General features: G+C 30.8%; 1 protein-coding gene and 1 long non-coding RNA gene across 2 annotated transcripts in view; one reads left to right on the forward strand and one right to left on the reverse strand.

Annotated features, from left to right (window-relative positions):
- LOC107450567 (uncharacterized) overlaps window positions 1–14,139 on the forward strand; it is a 33,191-nt gene extending 19,052 nt beyond the window's left edge. Inside the window, exons 4-5 of the long non-coding RNA XR_001584948.4 lie at window positions 8,913–9,024; window positions 13,267–14,139. This is a non-coding gene — a long non-coding RNA (uncharacterized LOC107450567). The remainder of the gene's footprint in view (window positions 1–8,912; window positions 9,025–13,266) is intronic.
- The window catches only part of LOC107450569 (small conductance calcium-activated potassium channel protein 1-like), a 657,806-nt gene that overhangs the window by 515,014 nt on the left and 116,022 nt on the right, over window positions 1–26,770 (reverse strand). The gene's annotated exons all lie outside the window — the stretch shown is intronic.

Genomic DNA, 26,770 nt, shown 5'->3' on the forward strand with positions numbered 1-26,770 from the left:
TTAATGTGTTTTAAGCGATGGTGAAATGTAAAAATCCAAAGCGTAAAAATTTGCCTACAATATCGAAATACCCCAGGGCTCGAAAAAACTCAGAAATTTTACCCGTCCCCGAGGACGGTTTATCCTACAATGTAACCGTCCTCCTATGAAACTAACCCATAGTTTCTAAATAAATAAAAATATAATTTTCTCTTATTTATTACAAACATTTACATAAATTGCACAATGAATTAGTAGTTACTAGGATAACAAATACTAGGATTACATTATTCAGTAATAAAAGAATTAACTGGATTTCTAGATTAGAGGCTCATTTTAGAAGAAGCGCTAGACTCTTGCAAGAAAACTAAAATTGAAAATGTATCACGAACATTAGCGGGAAAATGACCGTCCCGCGCGGACGTCGTGTTCGAGAAATTTGTTGTCCGCGGGGAATTTTTGACCGCCGAGGACGGGAGGACGGGTGGTATTTCGAGCCCTGAAATATCCCCTCGCTGATGAGCGTTTATATCTATATCAATGTGGAAAAGAATAAAAAATGGCAGGAAAATTAATTCTTTCTAGTTTTTTTCTTGGGGGGGGAGGTAAAATATGCATGACAATCAAATATTTTTAATTATTACGAAGATATAGGACTATTCCTGCCCAAGAGAAAGTAAATATTTTAACCCTCCCACAAACCAGCTATGAAAGAAATGGTTTTATTAGTACCGGCCTGCCTGCGTAGGAGTTGGGAAATCGGCCTTGCATCAGAGAATTTCTTGGAATCTCGGGCACACGAAGTCGAGCACACGGAGTCGATCACTTTTCGGTAGAACAGTTTAACAAGGAATGATACCGTGCACCTTCGGTCCCTACGCAAGCTGATGAACGTAGTCACCCACCCGCTTACTGACTGCAGCCAGTGAGGCTTCACTTCGGTGTTTAAAGTAAGTATACATTAGAAAAGCATGATAATGAGACGGTAGTGTGTTTAGTTTCGGACAAAATGAATAAAATAATATAATCTGCCTACAATTGCATGGCTGCCAACTCTTCCGGTTTTCCCCGGAAGATTTTATTTTCATATTTAAAGTGATAGCGAAATTCATGTTATTTCACTAAACTTTTTGCATTATAATAATAATTTTAAATCAGTTTGACCACCACTACATATGAATAATCACAACAAATATATAAAAGCATATTAGTCCTTACAATAGCGAATGTCAACCTGATTAAAATATAAATATATTTTTGAGGAAGATAGTTTTTCGGTAATTGTTTTACTACCACTTGGAAAATCCATTCTCGAAAAGAGTGAATGTTGGCAGGTATGCAATTGTAAAGTCATCATGCAACTATCTGAAAAATTATTTTCTGTTACGCCAAAAGTTACAAAACATGCTATCCGTCTTGTATATATGCAATAAAAACATTGTATGATCCATGTCAAATTACAGATTTAAATATGCACATTTACATTAACTATATATTATGTGGGGAAACTTTATTTATTGTTATTCAAACATAAATTTCAATAACGGACAATTTCATTTACCAGTTTTATCTTTTCGAAGAAATGCATAGGAAATTAAATGGGTAAAAAACATGCAAAACAAAAGTTCATAACCTAATATCATTATTGCCTGAAGCAAAATCGCATGTTGTTTGATACATAAAATATGATAACTTTGCATTCATAATATGAATTATTGAAATAACAATTAGTAAAGCAAAATAAATTTTTTAACTTCATGAAAAAACTATTAACAACGTACTTTTTCCGATGTTTTGTTTTTGGATTATTAATATACATCTTTAATGTATACGAAATTACATTAATGATAAAGAGACTTCAAATAAAGGGGAGAAAAAAAATAATCTTTTGGCGTCAAATAAGGAAAGAAATAGTATTGTCAATAAAAACTTGGATTCAGGTTGATAAAACTTACTAGTACAATATACGACAAGATTCTAATAAACACGAAAGAGAACTTCTAAGCCTTTGGTGAAACAAACTCTCAAAGTCAGAATATTGCTGCTCTTAAACTTTTTTTTATTGACGTTTGGGTGAAGAAGTTTATTTCTACAATATATTTTTCTCCTTAGAAAGAAATGTCTGTTGAATCTTCGAGAACTTTATATTCTGTATTTCAGCTTGTATTATAGTAACTTAAAAATAAATTATTAACACTAGGTTTACGGGACACGTCATTTTGACGGATTTCGACTTTTGTAAGGAAACTTATAAAACCGGTTTGAATTTTCATTTTATCTCTTGTAATGACTTTTAACCATTGATCGAAGTAAATATATGTTAAATGCTATTTACCTCAAAAGCGTTGAAATATTGAAATTCTCTATGTGGTATATCTATTTCTACGGATATGCGTCAATTTGACGGGATCATAATTTAGGCAAAAGTTTAAGTAAACAAGCAATTATCACATCAATAATAAATAGGAATGTACCGACAATACTTTGATTCGTTATCTCAAATAAAACAAGTGATAAACAACTGTTGCCGATAAGCAATAATAGAAAGAACAAACGCAGAATGTCAATTGATGTCAGAATGTCAGATTTTGAAGGTTTCAGTTGCTTAGTTTGAGTATTGAAACATAAAATACTAGAATATTTCATAAATATATATCTCATATCTTCATTTTTTTCCTGATAGTATACATTGGTTTCTAAGTGTAGAGATGCTAACTGCTCTGGACACGCGAAAATAATTAAAAAATGGTAAATAACAACAAAGTAAATTTTGAAGTATGAAGTGGTGAATTATATAGGCCTACGAATTATTTAGAAATAGCGGTGGATAAAAATCTACTAAATTGAATTTATTAAATTAAGAATCACAATTCTTTCAGACGTCAAATTGACTTGTGTCCGTAGAGATAGGTATACAAGAAACGTCCGTAAACCTAGTGTTAACGCGTTGAATGCCGCGCTAATTTTACATGTCTTGCCAGACGGTAAATAACTACAAACTAAAATTGCGAATATTAGACAGATTCTGCTAGTTATTTGAAAGGTGGAAAAAGTGGTTAATTATATAAGCCTGCAAATTATTTAGAAATAATGGTGGATAAAAATCTACTAAATTGAATTTATTAAACCAAGAATCACAATTAATAAATTACCACTTGAAAATATTTGTTCTATACAGCATTAAGTTTTTCAAACCATTTTAGTAACGATAATAAAATAAAGAAATTAAAAACTTTACTCGAATTATGTGTTTCTAACAATATTGGTTTCGCCGGTCACCGGTGACCCCCGTGGCATTCAAGGTGTTAATTAGTTAGTTGAGAAGGCTGCCAACAGCTCTCCTTTCTGAGAAAAGTTTTATAAAGCGAAGAATATTGAAAACTGAAATATTTTTTTCCCAATGCCCACCTGTGTTAACATCCGTCAATTCAGGCATATACAAGGCGATTTTGTTGGCCTCTCTATCAGGGGTACCATATTAGGTGGGCCAACGTCGCTCCCACAGTGAGGACAGGTAGAACAGAGAAGAAAGGTACATCCATGCCTTGCCCGGGATTCGAACCCAGAGCCTTTCTGATGCAAGGACAGTTCCCTGCCTCCTACACCGGCCGGTCGGCAAACTAAAATTATCAAGCTTGTTAGTTTTGCCTACATTTGCACTATTCGAGAATTAAAATAAACAAAATTGCGTTTTATATATATTTTGATTTAAATTGCGAGGCAAATCTTTCTTGTCGTTTTCTGCAGTAAGAGATTTTTAAACAGTTCCTTATTTTCCCGTCACTGATTACAATTTTGTAATCAGTTTCCCTCTACAAGAAACAGTTTTTAAGTAATTAAACAATATATTTGTAACCAGGATATTTTAAAGTTTATTAGAGGGAATAATAAGTGTCCCCACTTCTTCGCTACATAGGAGTTGGTTGAAAAAAAAGCGATAATACATTTCCCAATATCATACGCTTCGTTAAAATCACAAGTGTTTTTGTCATAAAGATTGTTTTCAAAAGAGAAGACAAGTGTATACCTATGTTTATAAACCTATAATTTCTTTATAAGCTTGAGCATATAAACAAAAAACATCATTTTGAATATAAATCTACATCTTTCCGAAATAAATTTCAGATTTGAGATACAAAAGTTTTGAAACAAATTAAAGTGTGTTCCGAAGTGTTATTTATATGTAGTGGCGGTAAAAGGCTCGAATAATTTTTTTTTTCAAATTTTTTTCCAAATTTCTATATTAAAACGAAGTTTGCTGCTACCAGAAAAACATTTCTTCTATAAAGAGGAGCAAGAGGCCATCTCGAAATTTATGAGGGTTGATCTATATGCAGGGTATAAAAAAATATAAACTTTTACGTTATTTTTGCTGATCTACGATCTACACTTTGTTTTTATTAGAAAAAAGCTAGCTTGACACTATTATGTAGAGAAAAGAACTTTCTTTGCTGCCTCTATTTTTTGAGTTCAGAGTTTTTTTTCTTTTTTTAAAACTAAAATCTGAACTCGTGAAATTTATAAAAACATAAGAGACGAAAGCAAAAAATCCTGCTCCACGTGAGTGCATGAACTGCTTATTTTGTAACTCAGTATCATCACATCGCATGGGCAAAAAAAATAGCATAACACTAGGCTTACGGACGTTTCTTACATACCTATCTCTACAGACACACGTCAATTTGACGTATGAAAGAATTGTGACTCTTAATTTAATAAATTCAATTTAGTAGATTTTTATCCACCACTATTTCTAAATAATTCGTAGGCCTATATAATTCACAACTTTATATTTCAAAATTTACTTTGTTGTTATTTACCATTTTTTTAATTATTTTCGCGTGTCCGGAGCAGTTGGCATTTCTGCAGTTAGAAACCAATGTATATGTAGACTATAAAAAAAAGAAGATATGAGATATATATTTATGAAATATTCTAGTACTTTATGTATCAATACTCGAACTAAGCAACTGAAATCTTCAAAATCTGACACTCTGACATCAATTGACATTCTGCGTTTGTTCTTTCTATTATTGCTTATCGGCAACAGTTGTTTATCACTTGCTTTATTTGAGATAACGAATCGAAGTATTGTCGGTACATTCCTATTTATTATTGATGTGATAATTGCTTGTTTACTTCAACTTTTGTCTAAATTATCATCGTGTCAAATTAACACATATCCATAGAAATAGGTATACCACATAGCGAATTTCAATATTTCAACGCATTTGAGGTAAATAGCATTTAATATATATTTACTTCGATCAAAGGTTAAAAGTCATTACAAGAGATAAAATAAAAATTCAAACGGGTTTTATAATTTTCCTTACAAAAGTCGAAATCCGTCAAAATGACGTGTCCCGTAAACCTAGTGATAATCATACCTGCCAACTCTTCCGGATTTTCCGGAAGATTTTATTTTCATATTTAAAGCGGTAGCAATGCTCAGGTTATTCAATTAACTTTTTGAATTATAATGATAATTATAAATGACTTTGACCACCACTACATATAAATAATTACAATAAATATATGAAAGCATAATAATCCATGCGCAAGCGAATTTCAACGGGATCAAAATATAAATATATTTTTGAGTCAGATTGTTTTTCGTTTACTGTTTTAGAACCACTCTGAAAGTCCATTCTCGGAAAGAGTGAAAGTTGGCAGGTATGCATAATACACTTAACACCCATAAGCTGTCCAAAAATAGTTTCGAAAAAGGTACTGAGAGGTGCATGATCATTAGGGTTATTTTTTCAGACATAGCAACATTGGTCATAGTCATTTAGTTGTTCAAGGCCTTTAGCTGTCACTTCCAACATCAGAAAGCCTCTACACAGTTTCTCATTAAATAGTCTGCTCAGACTATTTAAAAAGCGAACCAGTTATACCCATGAGCCCAATTTCTATTTTAAAAGCAATTAAAAGAAATTTAATATATTTATTTGAGAATTGAATCTGTAGTGGTTTATAGTTTGAGGGTCCGAAAGCCGAATCTGTTGGATCTATATTCATAGCTGCCATCTCTTCCGGTTTTCCCGGAAGACTTTAAATTCGTATTTAAAATGATACCGAAACTCATGTCATGCCATTAGCATACCTGCCAACTTTCACTATTTCCGAGAATGGATTTTCAGAGTGGTTGTAATACAATTAACGAAAAACAATCTTACTCAAATATAAATTTATATTTTGATCCCGTTGAAATTCGTTTGAGGTAGGATCATTATGCTTTTATATATTTATTGTAATTATTTATATGTAGTGGTGGTTTAAACTCATTTATAGTTATCATTACATTTCTAAAAGTTAATTGGAATAACATGAGTATTGCTACCACTTTAAATATGAAAATAAAATCTTGCGGAAAATCCGGAAGAGTTGGCCGGTATGCATTAAATTTTTTGAATTATAATAATAATTATAAATGAGTTTGACCACCACTGCATATAAATAATTGCAACGAATATATGAAATCATGCAAATCTTTCTAATGGCGGATATTAACAGAGTTCAAGTGTATATATGTTTTTAAGTAAGATTGTTTTTATTTTTGTGATTGTTTTACTACCACTTGAAAGATCTATTCTCAGAAAGAGTAAAAGTTGTCAGGTATGTATATTGTTTCAGCATGTAGTTCATAAAACAAATACAAATTAAGAACCATTTTTGTCAGTGTTTCTTTTTTGTAAAGATTAAGCCACATTCCATACATATTAGTTTTAAATTGTCGGAAATAATTGCTCTGAAGTTTAAAGATTTCGCATAACATTTAATGTTACGCTTTCTACGAACACTTACGGAATTGAGGACCTCGCCTGTAATTCGTTAACCTTTATTTGCCATTTTATTGAAATTCTTTCAACTTTAAAAAGTGGTAGATTCAAAATATTATTTCAAAGATTTGTCTTACTTTGAAGCAGAAGGGCTTAAGCCTTAAGGTATAAGGTATAAAGTGTGCGAGTCTTAACAACGCCTCCTATATCTGAAAGCATCTACACGGTTTCTTTTGGGTAGTCCGATTACACCACTAAGAAGGTAAACCAGTCTATGGAAGATCCATTTAACACATTCACGCCGGGGTGACCCACCGGTGGGTCATGCTAGATTGTCTCATCTTGGCAGCACACCGGAGTAAAAACTGATAACAATAAATTTCATTTTTTAATTTTTTTCCGGGAATAATAAAAATCCATAACTACCAATTGTTTTTAACGGATGCAATTTTTATATTGAATTGCTTCTTCGCCGTGATAAATTTCCTTACAGTGAATTGTTATTGTTGAGAATAAATTAACTCCTCCCGAATATTATCTAATAATGAAATAGTTCTTTTACCAGTGTTTTCTCTTTTCCTGTACCAGTATTTTCACTTTTCCCGGGGTGTACGTGTTAGTAGAAAAGTTAGAAATGGACAGTAAATATATGTCAAAGAATTTATTTATTTTATGAATATGATTGGTTTGTCTTTATTACTTGTCAACCATCACGCATTGAATTCTCATGTTTATATATCAAATTTCTCTCAATTACTTTTAGAACAGAATTTCTGTTCATGCTCACAACTGGTTCTCTTTTTAAATAGTCTGTTCAGATTACCTATAAGAAACCGTGTGAAAGTTTTCTGATATAGGAAGGGATGGTCCGAATAAGACGGCAAAACTTGATCATAGAACACATCAATACGAGCAATATCATCCCCTCCTACATCCGAAAGCTTACACACAGTTTTTAATGAGTAGTCTGAGCAGACTATTTAAAAAATGAACCAGTTTTCCGCATGAACCCAAATTCAATTTTAAAAGTAAATAAGAGAAGTTTATCATACATATATGAGAATATAATCTGTAGTGGTTGACAAGTGAATGAGACAAACCAATCATATTCATAATTAAGCAAATTTTTAGACATAAATTTGCTACCATTTTCTTATTTTTACTAGATTTTCTATGAGATGGCTCTTTCGTGAACTTACCTTCATAGTGGTCCGATCGGACTACCTATAAGAAACCGTGTGGAGGATTCAGTTACAGGAGGTATTGCGCTAGCCCCGTGGGGGCCTTTTATATAAATCTTATATATACCTTAATTGTATACACATTATAATAAGCTTTATAAAGTCAAAAATGTGCAAAAATACACTAACCATATTGTTAGAATATAGCATATGTATACCATAAAAGCAAGTAGAAGTTTTATTAATTTTACAACCACTTCATGTTAAATAATTTTCAATTACTACGTAATAGATTTCTAAAGAATCAAACTTTGGTGCTGAGCATGATCATTTGATGATACAATTTTTTAAAAACATATTTTATGTTATAAATTTTGCTGAACTATTACAATTTTAAAGGACTTATGGGAACCTTGCAAATAAAGTAAGAATATAGCATGCGTTATCATATATAAGAATATAGAATGCGCTATCAAATATTAGGATATAGCACATACGCTATGGATAATATCAAAGCAAATAGAAGTTCTAATTTTAATGCCACTTCACTTTAAATAATTTTCAATTTGTGCGCATCTGATTTCAAAAGATGTTACAAGATTTCAAATTGTGGTGGTGATCATGAGCATTTGATGATACATTTTTTTAAAATTATATTTTATGTTATAAATTTTGCACTGATATTGAATTTTTTGGGAGCCTGCAAATATGGTAAGAATATAACCTGAATTAAGTGTTAACGCCTATTTGCAACGAAATTTTGCATGAATAATTCCACTTATTTAAAAACACTTGCAGACTTTTATCGGCCTCACGTAACTATATTTGTTTGCGTGATTAACTGCTGTTAAGTATCATGCATAAAAATGTTCCATCGCAGGTCTACCTTGAAATGTTGAAGAATTATGGGAGTGCAATAAAAAGGATGTTTACATTTTCCAGATACTAAATTATTTTTCTTGCTTTTCAGATTCAAAAGAACCACTTTTCTGAATAAGAAGCTATGTATTGATATTTTAATCTTTCTCAACCCAATAAATGCCAACACTCTAATAAGATCTTGCTCAATTTTTTTCACATAGGTAAAAACTGGCAAAATAGTTATTTTTTTAAATTTTATTTCAGTGATAAAAAAATGTCATGTTTACTGGAATATATTTATTTTATTTTATAATCTGCGTTGAACAGCAGACTGGATTCTGCCCCATTACCAATGTTCTACTCCGTAGCCTTGTAATTTTGAACCCAACCTAGAGAACAAGGGATTACCTGGATCAAGCAAAAGAAAAAACTTAACTTCGTAGAAGATTTTTGGGTGAAACTAAACCGCATTTGCATTACATGAAGAGGAAAACCACGAAAAATTATCACGGTTAGCTTGATTAAAGGGGGATTCTAATCCATGATCCATCTAACACTGAGGATACTTTATGTCAGTACTGTGATCAGTGCGAGACGGGAGCAAAATTTGTATCAACTAGCCACAGCTGAGATTCGAACCAGGGTCACCTCATTGGGAGGTGAGCGCTCAATCCCCTGAGCCACCGTGGCTCTTACCGAAACATATTATGTTTTATAAACAACGTTGAACAGCCTGCCCATTTTAGGGTTTACGACTACTAATGTTTAACTCCGTAGTCTTGTTATCTTGAACCCAGTCCAGCAAAATAGAGGATTCCTGGATCAAGTATTGGGAGAAGTTTGCCTTCATGGAGGACTATTGTATGGAATTAACCAGCATTTGCTTTACATGGAAGGTAAACCACAAAAACCAATCAAGGTTAGCCTGACGGTAAGAGGATTCTATCCCATGATCCGTCTACCACTAAGGCTATTTTACATAAGCACTGAAGTCGGTTCGAGCCGGGTGCGGAATTTGTATGGACCAGTCTTTGCTGGGAGTCGAACCCGGATTACCTCATTGTAAGGCTAATGCTCTATCCCTTGAATCACAACGGCTCTTACCGAAATATTATTATAATAATAGTACAAGTATTTATATTATAATCTAAAATTATGTATTTGTTAGGCGAGTGGTCTCTCCGTGCAGCCAAACGCCCATTCAAATTAAGATAAAGGGTTCATATTCTTTCTCAAATCTGGATCAATATTTGTGATATTCATCTCTAATTTTTACTATTCGCTTATCAATTGACAAAAGTTTTTGTAATGAGCTTATTTCCCTGCATAAGTATGTGTAACAATTAATAAAAATGGCTTTTAAGCTATTGTTTGAAATGAGTACATTAGCTAACGCATAATAACAATAAATAAAAACAATACGTACTTGCAATATTTTTTAAAACTGAATTGAAGGTGAAATTAGAAACTATTAAAGTTAGAACACCGTATCTATCTAAACTATCTAAACAATACTAAGAACAAAAATATTGTCAGATGCGAACCCCAGGATTAAAATTTCTCAAAAATATAATCCTTAAAAATTTATTTTCATGCACTTTACTTAAAACTTCTTTGAAAAAAATGATTTTCAAAAGAATGTACTGCTTTCAGTTTCCAAATGAATTAAAATTCGCAAACTTCTACCAAAGTTGTTAGAGATATTTATCCCATTTCTAGCAAAACATGCTATAATAAAAATTCATATCCGTTTTCAAATTCCAGTAAAACTTTCTTAAATTCAAATTACAAATAAGAAAAAAAAACTCTTACTGATGCTTATGCATGCCATATTTAGAAAGAAGTTTTCCGTTTCTAAAATACAAATTCTACTTGTTTAAACTAAAAGAATTAAAATAATTCTACAGAAAAAAAAAAACTTTTTAAATTAGACTCGGAACATAAATACTAGATGTTACAAATAACAGAGGGTAAACTACACAAGAAATAATTTTCTCAGTTAAAGCTAAGATACTTTCAATAGGTACAATATAATGATTTTATTTATAAAATCAATCCCAAGCTCCATACTTAGAACTAAATTTGATTTTCAAACGAATGAAAAGTTGCCTGAAACTTTCTCCTTCGAAATAAGGTAAAATTCGCCAACTTTTACCATAGTTAATAGCAATATTTACCCAAAGTTTTGCAAAACATGCTAAAATCAAAGTTAATATACGTTTCAAATTCAAGCAAAACTTTCTTAAATTCAAATTACAAATGAGAAAAAATAATTCTTACTGATGTTTATCCCTGCTAAAGAGCATACTTAGAACGTTTCCAAAACACAAATTCTATTTCTTCAAACTAAAAGAACTAAAATAATTCTACCGAAAGAAACTTTCTAAATTAGACTCGGAACATAAATACTGAGAGTTGCAAACCACAGAGGGAAAACTACGCAAGAAATAATTATCTTAGTAAAAGCTAAGATCCTTCAATTGGTACAATATAATGATTTTATTCACAAAATCAATCCCAATCTGTGACAAAGATATTGTAATTATATCTGGAGTGACAGTCTAATAAATCGTAGATGTAGGTGATTAAATTGAGAATTTCTCTACTCTAAAAGATATAAAATGCATTTATCGATCGAAACAAATATATAATTCAAGCACACAGTACTTTACTAACTTATGAGCACTTTCGTAGAGACATTTTATGGGGGATTTATAAAAATTGAGAAAAAAAGGTCTGGGAATTATAAAAATCTTGATTAACACGCTCAATGCCACGCTAATTTTACATGACTTGCCCATCTGGCCACGGTAAATAACTAAAAACTAAATTTGCAAATATTAGACGGATTTTGCTATTTTTTTAGAAGGTTTATCATGACGTATCTGACGAAAGTGGTGAATTATATAAGTATACGGATTGTTTTAAAATAGTGGTGGATAAAAATCTACTAAATTGAATTTATTAAACCAAGAATCACAATAATTAAGTAAATTTTGAACAAATTTTCTGCAATTCCGTAAAAGTGTGTAAATTTTATAGTTCTATATCATATTATACACTGTCAGCCAGCTGTTTTTCGCGTCCTATGTGAAAGGTCAGTGTCAGCCACCGGTGGTTGACGCGACACTCAACGTGTTAATATAATTATGTAAGCAAAACTGCCTTTTTCCTGCATGTTTGTCATAAGACAGATACAAAATATGAAATACATTTTTTAACGCTCTTTTTTCTTAAAAGATTAAGCCATATTCCAGCCATAGTAGTTTCAAATGGCTGGAAGTAACTGCTCTAACCTTTAAAATTTCGCACAACTTTAAACGTTACGCTTACTATGAACATAATCGTAATTAATGAAAAATAATTCGTTAAACTTCATTTTCCATTTTATTGAAATTTTCTCAACTGGAAAAAGTGGTGGATTCAAAATATTTTTTTCAAAAATTTGTATTACTTTGAAGCAGAAGCACATACCTGCCAACTTTTAATCCCTTCCATTATTATTTTTCCCAGTGGTATTAAAATGGAATTAAAACTTCAATTTTAAGCCAACAAATACGTTGTATTTGAGAAACCTTAAGTTGACAACCATGACAGTAACGCATATTAATATATATGCTTAATTTTTATAAGAATAGTGGTGATCAATATAATTTAAAAATTAAGATTGTAAAAGAAAAAATAGTATATAATTACTACCACTTTAAATATGAAAATAAAATCTTCCGGAAAATCCGGAAGAGTTGGCAGGTATGGAAGCATACCCATACCTGCCAACTTTTACGCATTTGGCGTAAAATGTTGTTTTTATATTTAAAGTGGTAGTAAATATAGACTATTTTTTCATTTATAAAATTAATTTTAAAATGATTTTAACCACCACTATTCATAAAAAAATTAAGCATACATATTAATATGTATTACTATCATGGTTGTCATCGAAAGCTTTTTCAAATACAGCGTATTTTTGTGCTTACAATTGAAATTTTAATTCCCTTTTGCTACCACTATGAAAAATTATAATGGAAGGGATTAAAAGTTGGCAGGTATGCATACCTGCCAACCATTGCGCATTTGGCGTAAAATTTCATTTCTATATTGAAATTGGTATTAAAATGTAAGCTTTCTATATATTCCTTGCATTTATAAACTTTATCTAATATCTTTTTGACCACCACTATTTTTTAAAAAAATAAGCATCTAAATTAAAAAGCAATAATGTCGTGGTAATCCGCTTAAGCTTTTTCAACATTTCAAAACCTTCATCTATGAAAATGTACCCTAAGATAGAATCTAGTTAACGTGGTGTATACAGGATTGCGAACTTTCTACTCTTTTTGTAAAAATTTATTCTTGTGGTAGCTAAGTTAATGAATTAACGTAATATTTTTAATAATTTAAACTTATTTTTCACACCACTACTCATAACTGCTTTAAAAGCTCATATCCAACACCACTTACAGATATGCCAACTTCTGGAGCCCCCTGATCCATGAGAATGAAAGAGTTAAGAAGAGATTTAAAAATCAACAAAATAGATGAGCATATAGCTGAACTATGTGCAAGTTTATTCAGAGATGCACTCTCCTGTGATACATGCAACTACTTTAAAAACTTTGATTTTCAGCTAAACAAAGACAATATAGAATATAGCCCGGCCACCGCCTTTTTCCTATCCGATGGAGTTCTGTCCCGTAAATTTTGTAAATAATTGTAAATACTTGTATATATTTTTGCGCATTTATTATCATGCATTTTTCCTTTTCTCTGAGGCTATGTGGCTACTGTGCACCTGGGGGTAATACTTCGTGGGGAGACGAGGCTGTCTGCAACAAAAGCCTCTTCTTTCTCTTCAATTTGTTTGTTTAATCTCGCTACTTAATTTTAATTTTCACTCAGTAAATGTTACTGAACCCCAACTTTCACCATTCATTTGCGCTTCGGCGATTTATTATTTATTCCCACTCAGATGAATTAGTTAGAGCCCCTGACTGGGCTGATGCTAAGGTAACCACCACATATGAGAATGAGATGAGATGCCAGCTTTTCATCAATTACGTTTGAATACAATGTTTCATTTTTTGCAAATTATGACTACTGTATCTATTATGTCTGTAAATAGTATCAGCGTATATTTTCAAATCGTGCCTGTATATAAATTCTCATATCTAAATCTATTGTAATGCAAAATGTTTTATTTATCAAGCAAATTGCTTGATCTTTTTTTTTGTTGACAAAGGTACCATAATGTTGCTTATCACAAAATGTTTTTATTCACTGTCTGTAAATATTTTCATGATGTATGGGATGGGGGCCGCTGCGTTGTCCAGGTGCCCAGTTTTTGGTTAATAAAGTAAAGTAAAGATACCAACTTGTTTAATTTTGTCATGTATGTTTCTTAGTTTAATTTCAGGATGAATGGGAAAAGGGCTGTAAGGCCTCAGACGCCCAGTTCCACTACAACGAACAAACGAACGAGATGCCAACTTGCTCCGGACAGCAAATATCTATTTTAAAGTGGTAGTTTATCAATTGTGATTCTTGGTTTGATGAATTCAATTCAGTTGATTTTCATCCACCACGTTCTCCATACACATCGGGTCCCGCAGCGGACTAATCATAAAGACACGATTCCCTGCAGAATACCGAAGTCAAGCATTACTGACTGTGGGTGACCACTTTCATCAGTCTACGTAGGAATCAAGGGTGCACGGTATTGATCCTCGTTGAACTGTTTTCGACTTCGCACGCAGATCGTCGGACTACCAAAGCGGACGAGCCTATGCAGAGGGATTGTGATGGCATGTTTTCGAAACATCCTCGGGGATGTTACCCAGACATCCGCCAAACGTCCATTGTGCTGCTCTAGTGCGACGTAAATAAAATGCCTACCTACCTAACATACATATCGGATGATTTTTTTCGTTCTTAACGCGTTGAATGTCTCGCTAATTTTACATGGCTTGCCCATCTGGCCACGATAAATAACTACAAACTAAATTTGCAAATATTAGACAGATTTTGCTATTTTTTTAGAAGGTTTAGCATGACATATCTGACAAAAGTGGTGAACTATATAAGCCTACGAATTATGTCGAAATAGTGAAGGATAAAAATCTACTAAATTGAATTTATTAAACCAAGAATCACAATTGAAAAACAACAACTTTAAAATTTATATTTGCTATCCGGAGCAAGTTGGCATCTCTGAATATGTATGGCACCCCCAATCTATAACAGAACTCTTGATCGCTAAAATAACTTTTGTAAGTAAATTTTGAATAAATTTTCTGCAATTCCATAAAAGAGTATAAATTTTATAGTTCTATATCATGTTATACGCTGTCAGTCAGCTGTTTTTTGCGGCCTAAATGTAATTTCAGTGTCAGCTACCGATGGCTGATGCGGTGCTCAACGTGTTAAACAGCATTTCTTTTTTTTTTTTTTTTTGATAATGAAAAAATAAAGCATGCCGTAAACGCTGCTTTTGATTTTCCATATATTTGAAAGGGCACCAATCAAAAACTACTGCATAGCATCAATCGAAATTTTTCATAAATAATCCTTTCTATATCAGTTTTCAAATTTTATAATAATTATCCGACTTAAGTGCGTGAATGTAGCTCGAAAAAATACAGTTGAAATGACAGTTGAATTGAGTCCACTGTTGGTAAGAAACCACAATTACTTTCACCAACTTCATACAACCTTCTTCTTTTGATTTGAAACGGGAACAATATTATAGAAGTATAATTAACATTATGTTCGTTGTTCCTTTTCATAAAAACTAAATGAAAAAAAAAAATTTTTTTCATAAAAGCAACAAACGTAATTCACAACGAGCGCATTGAACGTAATTCACATCATTCTCTTTGAAAAAAGGAAAAAACACCAATATCTTATCATATCCTGTATATATACTGTCTCATTACTTCCCTTTTCATTAAAACTATTATGTTCTATCATGTGAAACTTGACAAGAAAGTTGTCAAGCAAAATTACACGCAATTAGAGAGAAAAGACGAATTACAAGACCGTGTTAAGAAGAATGTAATTAGAACCATCTATTCGGGATACAGCCCTAAAAACATTTTTGTTGTTAGAATATAGCAGTGTCCCCATTTTAAGCTGCAACATAAAAAAATATTTTTGCTGAAATTTTAGTTTGACGTTGATGGATTATGCGCCATCGCAACAGGTGGTTGTTGAATTAAAGCATCCAAGCGTGAGATATGTTCGACAGGTAAATGACTATGTTATATAATGAAAACACAGAATTTATTTTTAAGATTTTGTCACATCTTTCTTTAGTGCTACGCTTTCACGGTAGAGGTGTGTTACCATCGTTATTTAAGCTGAATGAGAACTTCTGAATAATGAGTTTGTTTTCAAAACCGGCTCATATCAGATTTAACCAAGGTTACCAATATATATAACCAATATATAATAAAATATTGGTTAAATATAGCTAACCCATATTTATTAGTCATATAAATATTGGTTATATTCATATTATATATTCAGGTTATATATATATATCAATTATATATCTAACCAATATTTATTTTTCAGGTTTTGTCACCTCTTCCAATAGTGCTACGTTTTCACGGTAGAGGTGTGTTGCCATCTTTATTTAAGCTGAATGAGAACTTGTGAATAATGACTTTGTTTTCAAAACCTGCTCATATCAGATTTAACCAAGGTTACCAATATATATAACCAATATATAATAATATATTGGTTAAATATATATATATATACATACCTGCCAACTTTTACGCATTTGGCGTAAAATTTTATTTTTATATTTAAAGTGGTAGTCAAATGTATGCTAGCTATATATTCCATGCATTTATAAACTTAATTTATAATCTCTTTGACCACCACTATTTTTTAAAATATTAAGCATATATATTAATATGTAATACTGTCGTAGTTGTCTGCTTAAGTTTTTTCAAAATACAGCGTATGTTTATTTCTGCCAAAAATTGTATTTAAAATTTCATTTTACTACCACTGGGGAAAATCATCCTCGAAAGGATAGAAAGTTGGCAGGTATGTATATATAACCAATATTTATTATTCATATGAATATTGGTTATATTCATATTATATATTCAGGTTATATATATATATCAATTATATATATATATATAACCAATATTTATTTTTAAGATTTTGTTACCTCTTTCTTTAGTGCTACGTTTTCACAGAAGAGGTGTGTTTCCATCTTTATTTAGGCTGAATGAGAAGTGAATAAAGAGTTTTCAAAACCGGCTCATGTCAGATTTAACCCTTTAACCGGCCCTTTATTTCTAGTAAAGGTAAATTAAAGTATTTTTGGAATTGAAATTGTTTTAAGAACAGTAATTGATATATAAAAAAAAACTCATTTAGTTTATAAAAATGCAATTTTTTTGGTGTTAAATATATTTAACATGACCTATTAGGAACTCACTGACTTTTATTTTTCTTTATTTATAAAAAAAAATCCTTAAATGCTAAAAACTTCAAAAGGAATTATGTATTTTATAACTTTTATACGTTTTTTAAAAGTGACAAATGGTTGCCAATTTTATTCAAACTCACTTTAAGAAAGCTGAAGTTATTGAAAAATGGAAACCTAAATTAAAAGTGGTAAAACGTGGTGGTAAGTATACTTACCACGGCCTTCAAAACGCTTAACCAAGTTTACCAGTATATATAACAAATATATATAACCAATATATAAATGTTTTGTCTTAAAATAAATTAATGTTTTTAGAAAGTTAGCAAGAAGTATTCCTGATTGCCACAAATAATTTGATAACTTAAATACATGTAAGGAATTATGCTATGGATGGGGTGAATATTTATAGCATTTAAGTGGTTGCTAAACCAGTTGATTTTTCCACTGCTTTTATGATAAGTAAACTACCACTATAACAATTTTGAGTGGCCTTTGGATGCTCTGTTTTACTAATTTCGTAGTGTTGCAGAGATGCCAACTTGCTCCGGATAGCAAATATATATTTTAAAGTGGTAATTTATCAATTGTGATTCTTGGTTTAATAAATTCAATTTAATAGATTTTTATCCACCACTCTTTCTAAATAAGTCGTTGGCTTATATACCTCACTACTTTACAGTACTTACGTAACGCTATGCCATTTTAAAAATAAGCAAAATAGTCAATTATTCGCGAAATTTCCTTTGTAGTTATTTACCGGTTTTTTAACTATTTTGGCGTGTCCGGAGCAGTTGGCATCTCTGGTGTTGTGATGCACAATATTTCGCTGTGATGTTAAAATTGTCTTTATAAAAAAAAAAGTTTAAATAGATGTTTCCGAGAGTTGTCTGCCACTTTAATTTGAAAATATTGCAATTGGTTTATTTAGATTCACACATTCATTTCAGCAATTAAATAATTGAGCTACTGACCTTTAAAAACTGCTTATGGGTGAATTGGTGCTTAACGCGTTGAATGCCACGCTAATTTTACATGGTTTGCCCGTCTGGCCAAACGGTAAATAACAACAAGCTAAATTTGCAAATATTAGACAGATTTTGCTAGTTTTTTAAAAGATTTAGCATGACATATCTGAAAAAAGCGGTGAATTATGTAACCCTTCGAATTGTTTTGAAATAGCGGAGGATAAAAATCTACTGAAAGGAAATTATTAAACCAAGACTCACAATTGATGATCTACCACTTTAAAATATTTATTTGCTGTCCTGAGCAAGTTGGCATCTCTGTATTGAATACGTCTGAAACATGTCAATTATTGTTTTGACATAAGAAGCACTTGACGTCTCCCAGACGTCTTCATATGTCAAGGGGTTAAAGAGAAGGTGTAATTACCCTTTACACTACTAGTTTTACTATTTAATTCACTACCAAGTCATAGAAACTTTCACAGAAAGCACAGCTGTTGGTTTCTCTGGTATTGGTAAAAATATTTCTGAAACATACACATCTAGCATACAAGCTGAGCAAGCTTGTGAGCTTGATGCTGCTTTGAAATCATTTTTTTTCGTGGTAGCGAGGTTTGAGTTATTTTTAGTTTATTAAAGTTGATTTTACGTTATTTTTCCACCACTACGAATCAAAAATCAGACCCTCACATAAAATACAACTTTGTCACAATAATCTTCTGGTGAGACTTTTGAAGAATATGCGAAATTATCACATATTCTACAAGGTTTACTTTTTAATTCGTTATATATGTATTAAAACTTTCACAGAAAGCAAAGCACTAGTCAACTCTTACGCACTTCAACTTAAATTTTAAAAGACTGGTCATCAAATTTTAAAGTGGTGGACTATCAAAACAAATTGAGATGTTTTTTCATGCTGTTAAAAATTACTATTCTAAAAGGGGATCTGGTGGTGCTATTATTTTTTTACAATACCATTTTAAATTTCAAATTTCAAATTGTTTTTTTTAAAAAAAGCTTGATTCGTGCAATTTTTTATTATTCATGTTATTTACATTTTTATTCATCACTGTTTCTAAAAAATTCAGAGGCTTATATAATTCACCACTTTTTTTCAGATATGTCATGCAAAACCTTTTAAAAAACAAGCAAAATCTGTCTAATATTTGCAAATTTTGTTTGTAGTTATTTACCGTTTGGCCAGATAGGCTAGCCATGTAAAATTAGAGTGGTATTCAACGTTTTAATTATCTTTATTCTACAAATTCTACTATTTAATTTGCTATTAGTGTATTGAAACTTCTGTGGAAAGTGGAGCAGTTGGCAACGCTGCACGATTACCAAATCATATTTGTTTAAATTATTTTTTTATAGTTGTGATGCAACTCACTTTAAATGAGTATAATTCAGATATGTTTTCTTGCTTTGCCTACTGGCAATTTCCTACGATGAATAGGGAAGTGCCGAACGGCAGATACCTAAACAAATACTTTTACATTAAAGCATTGACTTTAAATGAAATTTATCAAATCAAAAATAAAACGGAAAACCACAAAATTTACTATTACTTTAAATATTTAAGGGAGAACAAGTCAATAATATTTTCAAATAATGAAAAACAATTATTGCATTTTTTGACAGTTTATCGTTGAATCGAAATAATGATTTGACTTTCATAAAAATATAAAAATACAGCATAATACGTCAAGAGCAGTGCGTGACGCAGAAAGCGCTTTGACATGTACGATCATGTTAATTGTGCGTTCAGTTGATTAATGAATTTGCTCACTCCTATCAAAAGAAAAGTACTATTATTTTAACTATTTTATTGAAATAGTTAATTCAAATTACGTAAGAAAAATAATCAAAGGCACTTTCAATATGAATAGTTGAAATTGAATTTTTTTAATTTATAATAATTTTAATTTCGAGGGGTTATAGACAGTTATGGAACAATTAGGATTCCCGCAGTGGACTGATCGTTAAGACACGGTTCCCAGCAGATCACCGAAGTCAAGCATCAGTGACTGCGGTCAGTGTGCGGGTGGGTGACCACTTGGATCAGTGTGCGTAGGGACCGAGGGTGTGCGGTATTGGTCCTCGTTAAGCTGTTCTACCGTGAAGTGCTCGACTTCGCCTGCAGGTCGTCGAGCTACCAAAGCGGGGGTGCCATCCACTCTGCAGAGGATTAAAATTGTGATGGCATGTCTTCGGATCATCCTCAGGGATGTTTCCCTGACCATCGCCAATAGCCCATTGTGCAGATCTAGTGCGACGTAAATGAACAACAACAACAACAATTAGGAATAACTGTAGGCCCAGCAGCCAAATCTCAAAATGATGAGCTCAGAGTTTCGTTTGCTGCTGAAAAAAACATACGAGGCATCAAATGAGTGTAGATCAACTAGAAAAAGGGCTTGAAAAGCACTTGAAACTGTTGAAAATGGAGAGGCAACTTACGGTCCTGGTATAGAAGCATTATATTCAGTAGCAAAAATTTATATATTTATATTTATTATTGATCGCAAAAATTGGAACGCAAATTACTCGAAAATACGTTTTCCTTACTTACGGTATCGCCAACACAATTTTCAATCGATTTACTTCAAATTTTGATGCTCAAAATAAATATAGTTTTCGTCGCACTAAGTGATTTTTTTTTTCATTGTATTGACTATTTTTGAGTAATCCATGATAATGTAAATTACTTATGTAATTTGTTGAAATTTATTTTCAAAACACCACTATTTTGAGAATAAATATTTTTTTAATTATCTTACATGCAGCAAACACTACATTCATTTAGATTGAGAAAATGAAAACGGAATCAAATTTGGATTATTTTTCTTCTTTCAATTTATGAGTACTGTAATATACATTTGAAATCAAGTTATAAACATTGTACTAAATAAGCGCATTTTTTTTTATTTTTAACATGATAAAATGAAGATTAAAATAAGTATAATAAGATAAAAAAATATTAATTAATCACAATCGTCGCAAAATTCAATGAAAAATCCTTCTTTTTTAAAGGCTTCTACTGTGTTTTTTACCTCAAAAAAAATCTCTAGTTTAAACAGGAGAAAAAGCATGCATTATTATATATTAATTTTTTCTAAATAACTAGATATATTGATTTTTTCTAAATGACTAGATATATTTATTTTTAACATGATAAAATGAAGATTAAAATAAGTATAATAAGATTAAAAAATGTATTAATTAATCTCAATCGCTGCAAAATTCATTAAAAAATTATTTTTTAAAGGCTTCTACACTGTTTTTTACCTCAAAAAAGTCTTCTAGTTGAAACAGGAGAAAAAGCATGCATGATTATGTATTAATTTTTTCTAAATAACTAGATAATATAAAATTTCCATTATGATGAAACAACCATAAGAATTACGCAGTGAAAGCGTAAATATTCAGCACAAAATACCATTCAAATTCTAATATTTATTACGGCCAATGCCTTTAATTAGTTGAAAACTTGCATCAAAATTTGCGGATTAGAACCCATACAATTAAAGAGATTAGCCGACTCATGAAAACTTCGATTAAAGGACGTAATTAGCACCGACCATTTTCTAGTTATAGCCAAATCAAAGTGCTCTCGCTTGCTAAAATGGAGCAGTGAGTGCTCTCTTTTTAAGTCGTAATAAATGGAAAGAAATATATTCTCGAGAATTCGAAATTTGACATTGATGGATAATGTATAGCTGAACCAGGTGGCGAATGAATTAGAAAGTTTCAGAGGAATATTTTTTAACACATTAAAACCGTCATTTTAAAGATTTGAAACTCTAGTTTGTATGATGCATTATTTTCTATACATTTATACGGCTGCAAATTTTCTACGCTTTTCGTAAAACTTTACTCTAGTGGTAGCTAAGTTTATGTTTTAATGCATTATTTTTATTCATTTAGACTTATTTTCCGCATCACTACATACAAATGATTTAAAAGTTCATATGCAATGCCACTTTGTTCAAGCTCTCTAATAATAAGGCTTTCAAAATTTTGGCAAAATTACCAGAAATTCTGAAAGTTTTGGTTTTCAAATGTCTGCCACACTATAAAATATTTTGCACAGTAGTTCACAGGTTTGCATTTATTTTATTTTTGTTAAATTGCATATTGGATACCATTTTTAACGCATATTAACTTATAATACAATCCGTTCATCACTACAGAAATCTCTGAAATTATTACGAAAGAGAGTGATATTTTTTTTAAAAAGTTACAGTGGTAGCTAAGACCTAAGACTGAAAAATTATCATCTAGTTCACTCAGGGGTGAAAGCGAGACGGAAAAGAGGAAAGGCTGGTAGTAAATCCTTTTCAGTTATAGCTAGTTATTGGGAGGAGTTTACTTATTCTTTTTTAAGCTATTCATCAATAACTACTATATCTCGAAAAAGAAGCAGTTTTATATATATGCTAAAATTATAAAAGAAATCTTGATAGTTACAGATATTTTATTTTTGTTCGAAAAAATTGCTGGAGTGAAATGTCTTACCTACCAGTTTTTCCCCTTTTCCGCCTTGCAATATAAGGGCTTTCACCCATGAGTTTACTTAATACCAATACCATTTTTAGCACATATTGGATACTATTTTGTAGCACATATTAGATACCACTTTTTAACTTATAAAACGATCCGTTCATCGCTACAGAAACCACTGAAATTATTACACACCTAAACTCTCTCTCTCTCTCTCTCTATATATATATATATACATACCCTCCAACTTATGAGGATTTTGAAAAAAATTCTTTCTAGTGGTAGCGAACCAAAGTAGAAATTTTTAAAGCAAATGGATCTCTCATAAAACTTTTATCAGAACTTACGAATCTAGTCATATGGCCTGCACTTTTATAAGTAATAGTGGACAAGTTACGCTAAAATTAATTTTTTTTAAGTATTAAGACATTAATTTTGCTACCGTCTGAAAAGTAGATTTCTGAAACTACGGAGATTCCGTAGCAGTTGGAGGGTATGTATATATATATATAAAATCATCCTTAACATCTTAACATGTATTTTTATAATTTTAGAATCCTAATTAATCAGAACCTAAGACAAGAATATCAGCCAACTGGGATTAACTAATTAATATTTAAATGAATAAAATACTATTGAAATCTGGAAAATCGCAGTACAAGAATACGAATGTAATATACAGGGGGTGGACAAAATAATAGAGACATTCTGTACAGATACATATTTTCATATTCCTCCTGAAATATTCAAAAATTACTTTATAACTTTAGAAGTGTTTAAGATCATGCGATTTGTCATACATATCAATGAAGTTTACAGCTTTTCGATGTTAAGGGACCGACAATAAATTACAAATAGAAAATAATGCTTTGAACACTCTATGCCAAAACAATGTAGAAATAGATTTGCAAATTAAAGTTATTTTGGTAATAATATTCAATAATCACACGTAATTTCGTAAGCCTAGCTTAAATATTAAAGGAGATATGGACAATTTTATAAAAAAAAAATTTCATCTAACGTTTTTTTTGTTATAATTTTAAAAATATTTAGCACAATTGAACAAAAAATTTTAGAGCAATATAAAAGTAATAACAAAATTTTTGTTTTAAAATTTGAGAAAAATTCGTTTAAAACTGCACAAGATCTGAACAATGAAAGTAGTTCCTAAATACTGCGCATGCTCGGGAAAAAGAAGTTTTTTTCTTAATTTTGTAATGAGCTGTATTGGCAACTAATGAAGGAAGTCCTATTTGAAGATCTTAAAAATTTAAGAAGTTTCGAGCAATTTTAATAGTAGCTTTCGCGCTTTTTAAAAGAAAGCTCACAATGATAAGGGTTTTCTACAAATACTACTTTATATCATACAGCAGAATTTAATAAGAAATAATAATACTTAACAATAAACGTTCATGCACCGATATGTGATTTTTTAAGGAAAGAAAACAGGCGAAAAACAGACCTTTTTTTAAGGGGAGGATTCCCACCAAGGCTCGTGTCATTTTTAATAAATCTTGTTTAATAGTACAAAATGAAATATATGTGTAATTGCTTGAATCTTTTTAATCTTTAAGATATTCAAATCTGACTTTTTTATTAGTTGCTAAATATGATTCACTACGAAATTAAGAAGAAAGAAAATTTAAATTTCTTTTCCGAGAATGCGTATAATAAAATAATTATTTTAGTTACTAACATCTTGCACAGTTTTAAACGAGTTTTTCTAGAATTTTAAATGAAAAACATGTACTTTATTTAAATTGCTCAAAATATTTTGCTTAATTTCATTGAATATTTCTAAAGTTATAGCAAAAAACGTAAGGCAAAAAAAGTAGTTTCCATAAATATTTAAGCTAGGCTTACGAAATTTTGCATAATTATTGTATATATAACCCAAAATAATTGTTACAACTGACAAATTTATTGCTTAACTGTTTGGCATAGGGTGCTTCTATTCTTTAAATCTATTTTCCGTTTGTAATATATTGTCGGGCACTCAAAACACAAAAAGTGTTAAACATCAATGATATGTATGAGAAATTACGTGATCTAAACACTTTTGAAGTCATAAAATCATTCGTTAATATTTTTGGAGCAATATGAAAAAAAAATTGTATTAATAAAGAAGTGTTTCTATTATTTATTTCATCCTCTCTTCATTGAAACAGGTTTAACCCCTTGGGGACGGGTGATTCAGAAAAGCATTCGTACAAAATCAGAATCAAGTTGCAATTAAATAAAAAACGGTAACTTAAATGTAGTCGTTACTAATTTGACAGACTTACTTTGCTTTTATTTTAATTATTGTTAGTTTAATCATATATATAATCAATGTTAATTCAAAGTATAGCTAAATAGTTTTATCTTGAACAAAGTAATGGTGAATTAAATAAATCAAAAAATTATAACTCCGCCCACAAATAAACTGCTAAAGAAATACTTCGATTACCAGTTTTATTTTCTTACCCTGATTGATACGGTTTTCTGCTGTCACGTATTTGTGACAGTCGGCGCGAAAGGGTTAACGCTGAAATATAAAATTAATTATCTTAAGTAATATTTAATATATAAAAATACTCATATAAATATTATGCGCGTAATTTTATATAATAAAATTTATTTATTCACTTTTCACAAGATCAAAAATAATTTTAAAAAGTCTTACACTCCAAAAAGCACTTAGAAAATTGCTTTACATCAACAGCATTAACAGTTCAAGTTTTGTAATTAGTTGAGTCTCTTAACCTTATAATATTTCTACAATTGAAAATTATCAAAGATTGTAGAGCGCATAAGGCATCAAAAAATGAAGCAAAAAATAAAACAAATGATTAAGCATAATAGAGAATAAATCCAATTTAATTTGACTACTATTTGCAATATCTCCGTAATGCATTTAAGTGTTTAATTGAATTTATAAATGAGACCCTATTTTGAAACTCCACTTTACAAAAGTACTTGTTTCGCAATTCTAAACGGTTACTATACTCAAAGTTGGCGAAAAGGCACGAATTATGGGCTTTCAAGTGATTGAAATTCATTTAAACAGGAGTTATAATGAATAAATAGAGAAAAATATTCAATTTTGAGAAGACTTTAGATTTAATGCAACCATATATATATATATATATATATATATATATATATATATATATATATATATATATATAAATTAATGTGCAATATATATGCATTCACAGCTAACTTCGTGTTTAAATACCTTAACCTTTTAAAATTGTCATTCCTGAAAGGGACGCAGGACGATTTATTGTTTGCTGCAGGTCTGGTACCTTGCATCAAATTTAATTGGTTGGAAGAAAAAGCTAGGGAATAGGCTACAAAAAAATTTGAAAGAATTGTCCAAGCTGAACACCCTGCTATAACTAATAACGTAACAGAAAAAAAAACAGGGATTTTAAATTTTCTAAATCTGAAAACATCATGCCAATCACCAGCGACAGAAGAATTTATGGCATACATGAACTCAAATGTCGAAACGGAAAGCATATCAATTTCGAATCGATATCCAATCGCAAAAAAATTATATGTAAAATATAATACCGCAGTACCTTCTAGTGCTCCCCTGGAGAGCTTATTCAGCGTGGCTAAGCACGTTCTGAGAAATTCTCGCAGCAGACTCAGTGACACCACTTTCGAAATGCAATTATTTTGCAAAATGAATAAAAATATTAATTAGCAAGTTATTTTCATTCATTTTCAAGTTTTATGCATTTATTTAATACATTTTAAATAAAAATTGATGAATTTTGTTATTCCGTTTTTCAATTTTCTTTTTGAACTCACTAATAATACATTTTTGTCTTAATACATTTTTAATGTATTAAGACAAATGATTAATGATTTTCTCGCATGACTTCAGCATTAGCCATTGTTACAAATAAAACTGTATACTGTTCTGTTTCAACTTATACTCCGCATTCAATTATTTTTTACTAGCTCAAAAATCACAAAGCTATCTGAAACCTCGTGTTTGCTTTGTTTATGTTTGTACTTTTAAAACGCGTTTCCATAGAGTAAAACAATTTT

The sequence above is a fragment of the Parasteatoda tepidariorum genome, chromosome 12 (genome assembly GCF_982258835.1).
Source record: "Parasteatoda tepidariorum strain Cologne lab strain chromosome 12, Ptep-v5.0, whole genome shotgun sequence".
Lineage (NCBI taxonomy): Eukaryota > Metazoa > Arthropoda > Arachnida > Araneae > Theridiidae > Parasteatoda > Parasteatoda tepidariorum.